Consider the following 11,455-nt stretch of genomic DNA (forward strand, 5'->3'; position numbering starts at 1 on the left):
TCTAGTCAAAGCTATGGTTTTTCCAGTAGTCATGTATGGATGTGAGAGTTTGACTATAAAGAAAGCTGAGCACTGAAGAACTGATGCTTTTGAACTGTGGTGTTGAAGAAGACTCTTGAGAATCCCTTGGACAGCAAGGAGATCCAACCAGTCCATCCTAAAGAAAATCAGTCCTGAATATGCATTGGAAGGACTGATGCTGAAGCTGAAACTCCAATACTTTGGCCACCTGATGCAAAGAACTGACTCATTGGAAAAGACCCTAATTCTTGGAAAGATTGAAGACGGGAGGAGAAGGGTTCGACAGAGGATGAGATGATTGGATAGCATCACTGACTCTATGGACATGACTTTGAGTAAGCTCTGGGAGTTGGTGATGGATAGGATAGCTGTGAAAAGAAAAGAAATGAAAAGCAAAGGAGAAAAGGACAGATATACCAATTTGAATGCAGAGTTCCAAAGAATATCAAGGAGAGATAAGAAAGCCTTCTGCAAAGAAATAGAGCAAAACAATAGAATGGGAAAGACTAGAGTTCTCTTCAAGAAAATTAGAGATACCAAGGGAATATTTCATGCAAAGATGGGCTCAATAAAGGACAGAAATTGTATGGACCTAACAGAAGCAGAAGATATTAAGAAGAGGTGGCAAGAATACACAGAAGAACTATACAAAAAAAGATCTTCAAGACCCAGGTAATCACAAAGGTGTGATCACTCACACTCACCTAGAGCCGGACATCCTGGAATGTGAAGTCAAGTGGGCCTTAGGAAGTATCACTACAAACAAAGCTAGTGGAGGTGATGGAATTCCAGTTGAGCTATTTCAAATCCTGAAAGATGATGCTGTGAAAGTGCTGTACTCAATATGTCAGCAAATTTGGAAAACTCAGCAGTGGCCACAGGACTGGAAAAGGTCAGTTTTCATTCCAATCCCTTAGAAAGGTAATGTCAAAGGATGTTAAAACTACCGCTCAATTGTACTCATCTCACACACTAGTAATGTTCAAAATTCTCCAAACCAGGCTTCAGCAATATGTGAACTGTGAACTTCCAGTTGTTCAAGCTGGTTTTAGAAAAGGCAGAGGAACCAGAGATCAAATTGCCAACACCTGCTGGATCATCAAAAAAGCAAGAGAGTTCCAGAAAAACATCTACTCCTGCTTTATTGACTATGCCAAAGCCTTTGACTGTGTGGATCACAATAAACTGTGGAAAATTCTCAAAGAGATTGGAATACCAGACCACCTGACCTGCCTCTTGAGAGACCTGTATGCAGATCAGGAAGCAACAGTTAGACCTGGACATGGAACAACAGACTGGTTCCAAATAGGAAAAGGAGTACGTCAAGGCTGTATATTGTCACCCTGCTTATTTAACTTATATGCAGAGTACATCATGAAAATTGCTGGGCTGGAGGAAGCACAAGCTGGAATCAAGATTGCCAGGAGAAATATCAATAACCTCAGATATGCAGATGACACCACCCTTATGGCAGAAAGTGAAGAGGAACTCAAAAGCCTCTTGATGAAAGTGAAAGAGGAGAGGGAAGAAGTTTGCTTAAAGCTCAACATTCAGAAAACCAAGATTATGGCATCCGGTCCCATCACTTCATGGAAAATAGATGGGAAAACAGTGGAAACAGTGTCAGACTTTATTTTTCTGGGCTCCAAAATCACTGCGGATGGTGATCATAGCCATGAAATTAAAAGATGCTTGCTCCTCGGAAGGAAAGTTATGACTAACCTAGATAATATATTAAAAAGCAGAGACATTGCTTTGCCAACAAAAGTCCATCTAGTCAAGGCTATGGTTTTCCCAGTAGTCATGTATGGATGTCAGAGTTGGACTATAAAGAAAGCTGAGCGCCAAAGGATTGATGCTTTTGAACTGTGGTGTTGGAGAAGACTCTTTAGAGTCCCTTGGACTGCAAGGAGATCCAACCAGTCCATCCTAAAGGAAATCAGTCCTGGGTGTTCATTGGAGGGACTGATGTTGAAGCTGAAACTCCAATACTTTGGTCACCTGATGCGATGAGCTGACTCATTTGAAAATACCCTGATGCCAGGAAAGATTGAGGGCAGGAGGAGAAGGGGATGACAGAGGATGAGATGGTTGGATGGCATCACCAACACAATGGACATGAGTTTGGGTGGACTCTGGGAGTTGGTGATGGACAGGGAAGCCTGGCATGCTGCAGTTCAAGGGGTCACAAAAAGTTGGACACAACTGAGCCGCTGAACTGAACTGAACTGAATGGAATCCTGGCGTGCTGCAGTCCACGGGGTCGCAAAGAGTCAGACGTGACTGAGGGACTGAACTGACTGACTGCCTTGAGAAAGTCCTCTGCAACACCTTAGATATATGGTAGTTATTTCCCACTTCTTCCGCCAAAGGATCATACAGTTGCAGAGTCATTTCATACTGTGAAAAAGGGAATACAGTACTCTTTTTTTTTTGGATACAGCATCTGAACTGACACTGGTACCCAGGACCTGAAACATTATCATGACCCCCAGTTAAAGTGCATCATACAGAGATCAGATCAGTGGAGTTCTGGTCCAAGAGTACACCACATTGGTTCGGTGGATCCAAGCATGTACTATATGGTCATTTTCCTAGTCCCACTGGGAGCATCCTCAAAATGGATGTAATTTTCAGTTTGACAGAATCATTATCTTGGTGTCCTGACCTGTTGTGAGAGTCATAACTGTAGGAATGACCAAATGGAAATCTCGGAAGCTGCCTTCTGCCTGAGCCAAGATAGTGAATCAAAAACAATACTGCATCTTGAATATAATGGCAGAAATTAAGCCAATACCAAAAACTTAAAGGTGCCAAGATGGTGGTCATCCATTACTCCAATCATTTTAGCTGTCTAGACCTTGCAGAAATTATAACAGTTGATGGTGATCTACCCAACTCAACTAAGTGGAAGCTCCAATTACAGTTTCCATACTGGGCTGGTCTCTTTAACAGGCTAATCAACAGTGCCTCAGGTCAGTGATATGCAGCTCTTGATATGATAAAAAAAATCAAGATAAAAGAATAAAAAATGATTCTTTTCAATCCCATCAGGAAAGATCAAAGCAGGATGCAAGTGAACGTTTACCTGAAACAGACAGAAAACACATTCATGCTTTTGTGCCAGGGCTGTATTAATTCTCCCACTATTTGTCTAAAGGGATTCTTTTTTTTTAAAGAAATATTTGTTTTTATTTTATATTTTTGGCTGTGCTGGGTCTTTGTTCCTCCATGCAGGCTTTCTCCAGTGCATGATCTTCTCACTGAGATGGCTTCTCTTATTGTGGAGCACTGGCTCTAGGGCACTCAGGCTTCAGCAGTTCTGGTGCCTGGGCTTAGTTGCCCTGCAGCACGTGGGATCTTCCTGGACCAGGGATCGAACCCATGTCACCTGCATTAACACGTAGATTCTTAACCACTAGACCAGCAGGAAAGTCCCCAAAGAGATCTTGATTGTACATTGTGCAGAAGAGAGCCTGGTCTGCTATATTAATAATATTATGGTAATTGGACCAGATGAGCAAGAAGTGGCAAGTACTCTGGAGGATATGGCCAGACCCGTACTCCAGAGAATAGATAACAGCCCTACAAAGACTCAAGGGCCTGTCCTATCTGAAAATTTCAGAAATCTAACGGTTTGAAGCATTCCAGAATATCCCCTCAAAAAAGTAAGATAAGTTCTTGTACCTCTTCCCCTGGAGAAAAAAACACAGCACTGGGTAGGCTGCTTCAGACTTTGGAGGTAGCCTATGTTTCACTTACGAATACTTTCTGACCTATGTATATAGCTCAGATGGTAAAGAATCTGCCTGCCATGCAGGAGACCTGGATTCGATCCCTGGGTCAAGAAGATCCCCTGGAGAAGGAAACGGCAACCCATTCCAGTATTCTTGCCTGGAGAATCCCCATGGACAGAGGAGCCTGGGGTCGCCTACAGTCCATGGTGTTGCCAAGTGTCAGACATGACTAAGTGACTAACACACACACATACACATTGGTGCCTCAGAAGGCCTGGTATAAGAGAGAGCTCTGCAACCAATTCAAACTGGTATAAGCAACACTCCCACTTGAACCCAGCATACCCCATGGTGCTGAGGGTCTCCTCAGTAAATAAGAATGCCGTGAGGGTTTTGTGAAAAGCCTCAATGGGACAGTCACATTGCAGACCTCTAGGTTTCTGGAGAAAGATCACACTGTCTGCAAAAAGCATCTCCAGGCAGACTACTGTTTGAACATTGCACATCAAGGGGCTGTGTGACCAGAACAGAGCTGTCCACTACAATCTGTTGTCACACCCACCAAGTTGTATGTCAGGGCAGTATCCTATTTTACAATAGAGTCGCATCTAGTGAGGCAAATCCATCAGTTTACCTGGGCAATTTGATTGTCTTCTAGGTGTCACAAAGAAGAAACTGCCAAGGGAATTTTACAAACTGTGGTCTCAGAATTAGTTTAATAAAGACAATTGTTTGATAAATAGTATGCAAATTATTCCTTAAAATCAGTTTGTCCATTTTCTGTTGTGTTTGTCTTTCTCTGAAACATCTTTCCTAGCTATAATTATCTACTTTACAATATCCTCCTGTATTCAGTCTAGTATTGCTTCTGTAGTTTCATTCTTTACATGTTGATTTTAATCCATCTTGATTTGGTTTCTCTACATTCTTGATAGCATTTAATGTTGTTACCATTTTATTTTAGTAATTCTGATAGGTGTGTAGTAATATCTCATTGTGGTTAAATCTGTATTTTTCTGATGACTGATGATGTGAAACGACTATTATGACTCTATTTGCCATCTGCATATTCTCTCCAGTGAAATACCTCTTCATGAATTTTGTGCATTTTCTAATTGGATTGTTTGGGGAGTTTTGTTTGTTTGTTTCTTCCATGCTAATCAGTGTGAGAGGTCTTTATATGTTGTGAATGTGGGTGTGCACTCAGTTGTGTCCAACTCTTTCCAACCCCCCGGACTGTAGCTCACCAGGCTCCTCTATCCTTGGGATTTTCTAGGCAAGAATACTGAAGTGGGTTGCCATTTCCTACTCCAGGGGATCTTCCTGACCCAGGGATCGAACCCACATCTCTTACATCCCCTGCATTGGCAGACGGTTTCTTTACCACTAGCGCCACCTGGTAAGCCCAGTGTTAAATGTGTGTTTGTAAATATTTTCTCCAAGTCTGTACATTGTCTTTTCATCCTCTCCACATGGGCTTTTGCAGAGCAAAAGTTGTTTCAAAAAGTCCAGTTTGTCAAACCTTTTTGTTTATGGATCATACTGTTGATGCTAATTCTAAGAACTCTATATAGCTCTAGGTCCCAAGCATTTTCTCCTATTTGAAAAAACTTTCATGGATTTATATTTTATTTTTTAAATTGGTGACTTGAAAAACAATTAATTCTTACATAAGTTATGAGGGTTAGGTCAAGGCTCATTTTTTTCTTTTCTTTATGACCTGGAAATATCCAGTTGCTCCATACCGTTTATTGAAAACACAGTCCTTTATTGAGTTATTTCTGTATTTTTGTCAAAATTTACCTGAGACGTTTGTGTCAGTCTACTTCTGTATTGTCTATTCTGTTTCACTGATCCATGTATCTTTTCCTCCGTCAGTGCCACACCATATGATCAGTGGAGCGATAAATTAAGCATCAGTGGGGGCTTCCCCTGGTGGCTCAGTGGTAAAGAATCCACTTGCAAAGCAGGAGCCTCAGGAGACACGGGTTTGATCCCTGGGTCGGGACGATCCTCTGATAGAGGGCATGGCAACCTACTCCAGTACTCTTGCTTGGAGAATCCCATGGACAGAGGAGCCTGGCAGGCTACAGTCCATGGGGCACACAGAGTCAGACATGACTGAAGTGACTTAGCAAGCAAGCATGTTTAAAATAACAGCCAAAATACTTCCTACAGCCTTTAAGCACTGTCTGATCTGATCCCCTATGACCTCTCACACTTCATTTCTTTCCTCTGCTGTTTTGCTCCCTCCACTCTGCCATGCTGTCCCCATCAAACACACTCACCTATGGCATGTTTCTTCTGCACATGCCTGCACTACCCTTTATGGGCCTGCATGCTCAGGACTTTTACATTTGCTATTCTCTGTCTGGAACTCTCCTTCCTTGGTAGTCACATGGTTTTTCCCTCCCTTCGTTCAAAGCCTTTAACTCAAACTCACCTCCATAAGAAGGCTTCTCCCAGCTACCTTACCCACAATTACATCCTCCACTCTGTCAATCTCCATCATCTTACTATGTCCTGTCTTCCTTCGTTGTGTTTTTGTATTATTTATATCTATCATCCATTTCTATTGTGGATTAGAAGCCCTAAAAAATTGGTAGAAATTAGTCTAGATTTCTTTGTTTGTTGTATTATTATAACTGTAACTCTAGTGCCTAGAACAGTGCCTGGCACATAGTAGGGACTAAAAAGTTTGCACCAACTAAAGGAATCTTTCTGTCTCAATCACAGACCTAGAATGTAGTGGGCACTGCAAAAAAAAAAAAAAAAAAAGTTACATAGACAGGTATGGAATCAAAGGGTATAAATTCAAGTTCTAATGATTAAAAAACCAGATATGTTGGACTCCTAACCCCAAGTACCTGTGAATATGACCTTATTTGGAAGTAGGGCTTTGCAGATGTATCAAATTAAGATGGTATGTTAACTGAACCATAGTATGTTCAGTTCAGTTCAGTTCAGTTCAGTCACTCAGTTGTGTCCAACTCTTTGTGATCCCATGAATCACAGCATGCCAGGCCTCCCCATCCATCACCAACTCCCGGAGTTCACTAAGACTCACGTCCATTGAGTCATGATGCCATCCAGCCATCTCATCCTCTGTCCTCCCCTTCTCCTCCTGCCCCCAATCCCTCCCAGCATCAGAGTCTTTCCCAATGAATCAATTCTTCACATGAGGTGGCCAAAGTACGGGAGTTTCAGCTTTAGCATCATTCCTTCCAAAGAAATCCCAGGGCTGATCTCCTTTAGAATGGACTGGTTGGATCTCCTTGCAGTCCAAGGGACTCTCAAGAGTCTTCTCCAACACCACAGTTCAAAAGCATCAGTTCTTCAGTGCTCAGCTTTCTTTATAGTCCAACTCTCACATCCATACATGACTACTGGAAAAACCATAGCCTTGACTAGATGGACCTCTGTTGGCAAAGTAATGTCTCTGCTTTTGAATATACTATCTAGGTTGGTCATAACTTTCCTTCCAAGGAGCAAGTGTCTTTTAATTTCATGGCTGCAGTCACCATCTGCAGTGATTTTGGAGCCCCCCCCCCAAAAAAAAAGTCTGACACTGTTTCCACTGTTTCCCCATCTATTTCCCATGAAGTGATGGGACCAGATGCCATGATCTTGCTTTTCTGAACGTTGAGCTTTAAGTCAACTTTTTCACACTCCACTTTCACTTTCATCAAGAGGCTTTTTAGTTCCTCTTCACTTTCTGCCATAAGGGTGGTGTCATCTGCATATCTGAGGTTGCTGATATTTTCCCCAGCAATCTTGACTCCAGCTTGTGCTTCTTCCAGCCCATAGTATAAGATGGGCCAACTTCCAGTGAATATTGTTTTTACAAGGAGAGAGAGATTTGGAGACATGCAGACGCACACACAGAGAAGTCAATGTGAAGACAGAGGCAGGAATTAGAATTCTGTTGTCACAACTCAAGGAACACCAAGCAGTGCTGGCTCCCTCAGCAGCTGGAGCAGACCCATGGCACATGTTCTCCCTCAGGGCCTTCAGAGAGAGCATGACTCTACCGACACCTGATTCCTTGATATTTTAGACATCTAGCCTCTAGAGTTGTGAGAGAGTAAATGTCTGTTAAGTCACCCATTTTGTGGTCATTTGTTATAGCAGCCCAAGAAAACAAAGGATGAGAAGAACTAAGCTTTTCAAGCTGAGTGGTCAATTAACTGATTTCACTCAATGCCAGAACTAGAATGCCTCCTTCCTGGTTCTCAAACTCAGAATGCTGCGGTGCTTTGCTTAGTCACTCAGTCGTGTCCAACTCTTTGCGATCCCATGGACTGTAGCCCACCAGGCTCCTCTGCCCATGGGATTCTCCAGGCAGATTCTTTACCATCTGAGCCACCAGGGAAGCCCGTGAATATTGGAGTGAATAGCCTATCCCTTCTCCAGAGGATCTTCCCAATCCAGGAATTGAACCAGGGTCTTTTTCATTGCAGGCAGATTCTTTACCAGCTAAGCTACCAGGAAAGCCCTAAACTCAGTATGCTTCCTGCTAAACTAGTACTTCTCAACTTTATTTTTATTATCAACCCCCTTTAAGGAGCCTTTTTAGATTTTTTTGCCAATCACCCACAAATGAATTTTTAATATCATAGTATATGTATTTATATAATGTGTCACTTTGGAGGATACACACAGCCCATTGTGCTATCTAAATTTTGGCCCCCACCCCTTAAAGAACCAGTATTCATCCTCTAGGGAGACTGTTGTCTCATAGATAATGCATGCACTCACTAGGTTGTAATGTAATCTAACAATGGCAATGAATTAAACAGTTTTCTATAATCTACATGCATGGGGATTCCCTGGTAGCTCAGTTGGTAAAGATTCCACCTGCATTACAGATGACCCTGGTTGGATTCCTGAGTTGAGAAGGTCTCCTGGAGAACAGATAGGCTACTCACTACAGTATTCTTAGGTTTCCCTGGTGGCTCAGATGTAAAGAATCCGCCTACAATGAGGGAGAACTGGGTTCGATCTCTGGGTTGGGAAAATCCCCTGGAGCAACTCATGGCAACCCACTTCAGTATTCTTCCCTGGAGAATCCCCATGGACAGAGGAGCCTGGCGGGCTACAGTCCGTGGGATCACAGAGAGTCGGACACGACCGAGGGACTAAGCACAGCACAGCATGCATGCGTATTCCAGCTCTCCCTCTGGCATATGATAAGATTTTAATTCTCCACCCACTCTGAAGTGAAGTGAAGCCATGTGACTTGCTTTAGGCCCTGGAATGTGAATGCAAGTGGCATGTGTCACTTCCAAGCAGAAGCTTAAAGAGTGAGTGGAAGAGTCTCCACCTCTCTTCCTCCTGCTTTTGTGATTGTGGTAACACAAGGTACACTAGAGTCTCCAGTAACCGGGACACCTCTTGTGATTGTGGTGATACACAGTGCACTAGGGTCTCCAGTAACCAGGACACTTGGGTGAGGGTGACGGGCAGGGCTTCCCTCGTGGCTAACAGTGTACCATATATGTGAGTGAGAAATCCATTGGGATGTGGAGGTTGTTTGTTACTATGGAAAAACCTACTCCATCCTGACAAATACAGTATTGCATGGGGAAAAAGTCAGATGCATAAAACTAACTCTTCTTCTGTTTCAATTTTCATTAATGTAGTCCTCACAGGAGAAGCTAATAAAGTTTTAAAACATAACTATAAACTTTTCTGTTTTTTTTTAATATGAAAGTAAGACCTGATCTTATTATGTATTAAATTTTAAAATGTAAACCATTTTAAAATGTAAAGCAAAAGTTTACTACTCTGGAATGCTAAGTTAGAAATTTTGTGCAGTCGTAGATGGACACGTGGGTAAATTTGCAGGATGAAGCAAGACTACCCCACACCCTACCCCAGCACTCTGAAAGCTCACTGTTCTTCTTACTTCCTTTGCAAGGTGTATGGTATTAGAGCATGAACTTCATCACCAGTGAAAAATAAAATTATGTATTTATTGGAGTTGTGTGACCTTTTCCTCCAATAAGCTCAGCGCCTGAACTTTTAGCACATCCATTCCTTAAGTAATTTTAAAATTCAATGAGGATAAGAAAGTCATGCTGCATGCTAAGTCGCTTCAGTCGTGTCCGACTCTTTGTAACCCTATGGACTGTAGCCCACCAGGCTCCTTCTGTCCATAGAATTCTCCAGACAACAATACTGGAGTGGATTGCCATGCCTTTCTCCAGGGGGTCTTCCTGACCCAGGAATCAAACCTGCATCTCGTATGTCTCCTGCTTTGGCACATGGGTTCTTTACCACTAGCGCCACCTGGGAAGTTCCCTCATAAGAAGGTCAGACTATTCCAAAAAATCTGCTAGCCAGTGTCAACAGAATGTATTAGGTGCCAGTAATCTATTTCAGATATTAATAAACAGTACATAAAGCTGAAGTGTAACTGGAGTGAGGTAGGAGGCATGCTGGGAAATATGCTAAATTACTCCTGGGAATTGGGAAATACAGTCAGCCATTTCAAAGATAGGAGAGGAAGCAATAAAAAACAGTTTTCAAGAGTAAAAAAATGTAGGCGTTTTACCGGTAAAGATGCATAATACAAAATCCTCACTTGCATTCAAATATTTCTTTTTCTTTTGTGAATTCAGTGGTTTGTAAAAATAGACAACTCTTATTTTCAACTTGCTCCATTAATTACTTCCTTTCACTGGACAAACCTTGGTAGGACTTTGTGAAGCTTTTCCTTGCCTGATATCCTATAACAAACATTACTACAATTTTTAGTAATGGAAATGGGTTCAGTCCAGAAAACAGCCATTGCAAATATTACAGAAAGAAAGGGATTTAATAAAGGTATCAGGGCTTACACACATGTCGAGGAGCTTATGGAGAATGCTGCAGGGGAAGGATTGGAGAAATGTCAGCTTGAAGAACTGCAGGGGAGAAGGAAGCTGAAATTAGCCAAAAACCCAGGATGCCATCACCCCTGGCCACTGTGACCTCCTGAGAAGGATGCCTTAACTTTCTAAGTCCCATGCAAGTTCCTCTGATGGCAGAAAATCAAACCATATAGAAAGGGCATTCTGGGAAACATGGCATCCGACCTTGGAAGTAAGAGGTGGTTCTGATGAGATGACCAGAAAACCCAGCACAGTCAAGAACAAAAGGCAAGAACTCTTTATTAAATACAGGGTTTACTGGGACGCCCCTGGCTGTCCGTGATTGAGACTTTGCTTTCTAGTGCAGGGGTGTGGTTCGATCCCTGGTCAGGAAGCTAAGATCCCACATTCCATGGTCAAAAAACCAAAGCATAAAACAAGCAGTATTATAACAAATAAAGACTTTTAAAAAATGGTCCACATAAAAAGAAGAACAAGGCTTATTTATTTTAACTAGTAATTGGAGTATTGGCAGTGATAGGATAAAATCAAGGATTGAGTTTAGTACTTTTTGTTAATAAAAAAATATTGAAAAAAAGGACAAAATATCAGCTGATGCCCTTTTAATTTTTCCTGAAATTATTTCCATTAGATGTTAGATGTGTGCTTTCATCAAAACAAAGCCTTAATTTTCATGGTCAAGGCAGCCCCTGGCCTTAATGTCTTGGTGATTGAGTCCAGACAGTGGCAATATTTTGAGTGATCTATTGTGTAACAAAGAAATTAATTAAAGCTGCCCTCTTCTTCTGGGTATAAAACAGAATTCAGTTTAGAAACATGAAA

The sequence above is a fragment of the Bos mutus genome, chromosome 8, assembly GCF_027580195.1.
Source record: "Bos mutus isolate GX-2022 chromosome 8, NWIPB_WYAK_1.1, whole genome shotgun sequence".
Lineage (NCBI taxonomy): Eukaryota > Metazoa > Chordata > Mammalia > Artiodactyla > Bovidae > Bos > Bos mutus.